General features: G+C 40.3%; 1 pseudogene; it reads right to left on the bottom strand.

Annotated features, from left to right (window-relative positions):
* Positions 1-925: 925 nt before the first annotated feature.
* On the bottom strand, positions 926-992 carry LOC148006536 (U4 spliceosomal RNA; annotated as a pseudogene).
* Between the last annotated feature and the right edge of the window lie 1,220 nt (positions 993-2,212).

Consider the following 2,212-nt stretch of genomic DNA (forward strand, 5'->3'; position numbering starts at 1 on the left):
GAAAGAAGTCAAGATATCACTATTTGCAGATGATATAATATTTAAGCAACCCCAAAAATTTCACAAGAGAGCTCCTACAGCTGATAAATAACTTCAGCAAAGTGACTGGATATAAAATTAACTCAAACAAATCAGTTGCTTTCCTCTACTCAAAGGATAAAAGGAATGATAAAGAAATCGGGGAAACAATGCCTGTCGCAATAGTCACAAATAATGTAAAATATCTTGGTGTGAGTCTAACCAAGCAAGTGAAAGATCTGTATGACAATAACTTCACATCCCTGAAGAAAGAAATCCAAGACAACCTAAGAAGATGGAAAGAACTCCTGTGCTCTCAGATTGGCAGGATTAATATAGTAAAAAATGACCATCTTACCAAAAGCAATCTATAGATTCAATGCAATCCCCATCAAAATTCCACCTCAATTCTTCGAGTTAGATAGAGCAATTCCCAAATTCATTTGGAGTAACAAAAAAACCTAGAATGGCAAAAACTATTTTCAACAATAAAAGAACTTCTGGGGGAATCACCATTCCTGACCTCAAGCTATACTTTAGAGCAATAGTGGTAAAAACTGCATGGTATCATTACAGAGACAGGCAGGTAGATCAATGGAATAGAATTGAAGACCCAGAAATGAACCTTTGCACCTATGGTCACTTGATCTTTGATGAAGAATCTAAAACCATCCAATGGAAAAAAGACAGCATTTTCAACAGATGGTTCTGGTTCAACTGGCAGTCTACATGTAGAAGAATGCAAGTTGATCCATTCTTATCTCCTTGTACAAAGCTCAAGTCCAAGTGGATCACAGACCTCCACATAAAATCAGATACGCTAAATCCAATAGAAGAGAAAGTGGGGAATAGCCTCGAATACTTGGCACAGGGGGAAACTTCCTGAACAGAACACCAATGGCTTATGCTTTAATTAGCAATAATTGTGCCTCGGATAAACCTCATTGGCTACGATACTGCCACTGCACAAAGCTGGCTTATGCTTTAAGAGCAACAGTTGACAAATGGAACCTCATAAAATTGAAAAGCTTCTGTAACACAAAGGACACTGTCAATCAGACAAAAGGCAACCCACAGATTGGGAAAAGATATTTACTAACCCTACATTTCATAGAGAGATAATATCCAAAATTTAGAAAAGAAGTCAAGAGGGTAGACTCCAGAGAACCTAATAACATGTCAGAAAGTGGAGTACAGAGCTAAATAGAGAATTCTCAACTGAGGAATCTTGAATGGCTGAGAAGCACTGAAAGAAATACTCAACATCCTTAGTCATCAGGGAAATGTAAATCAAAATGAACCTAAGATTCCACTTTATACCAGTCGGAATAGCTAAGATGAAAAATGCAGACAGCAGCAGATGTTGGTGTGGAGAAAGAGGAACACTCCTCCATTTCTGGTGGGACTGTAAGCTGTTACAACCACTTTGGAAATCAGTCTGGTGGTTCCTGAAAAAGTTGGACATAGTACTACCTGAAGACCCAGCTATACCACTCCTGGGCATATACCCAAATGATGCTCCTACATATAACAAGGACATATGCTCCACTATGTTCCTAGCAGCCTTATTTATAATAGCCAGAAGCTGGAAAGAACCCAGATGTCCCTCAACAGGAGAATGAATACAGAAATTGTGGTACATTTACACAATGAATGTACATTTACTACACAGTGATTAAAAACAATGACTACATGAAATTTGTAGGCAAAGCGATAGAACTAGAAAATATCATCCTGACTGAGGTAACCCAGACACAGAAGAAAACACATGGTATGTACTAATAAGTGGATATTAGCCCAAAAGCTCATAATGCCCATGATACAACCCACAGGCCACATGGAGGGTAGAAGAAGGAAGACCAGGGTGTTGATGCTTCAGTCCTGCATTGAAGGGGAACAGGACAATTGTGGGAGATAGAGGGAGAGGAGGACTGGGGAAGGAGAAAGTAGGGGGATGAAATAAGGGTGGCAGTATCAGGACCTGGAATGGATGTGAGCGAGGTACAGAGGGTCAGGAAATCGAACAAAAATTTGTATCGGGGGGATGAGGAACTGGGGATAGCCACTGGAGGGTCCAAGACCACAGGAAATTATGAGGCATCCAGGACCCCAGGATGACTTTAGCTGAGATTCACAGAGAAGGGGTAGCTAGAACCTGTTGAGATCACCTCCAGTAGATAGACATGGCCCCTGG

The sequence above is a fragment of the Rattus norvegicus genome, chromosome 3 (genome assembly GCF_021556685.1).
Source record: "Rattus norvegicus strain SHRSP/BbbUtx chromosome 3, alternate assembly SHRSP_T2T, whole genome shotgun sequence".
NCBI classification, from domain to species: domain Eukaryota; kingdom Metazoa; phylum Chordata; class Mammalia; order Rodentia; family Muridae; genus Rattus; species Rattus norvegicus.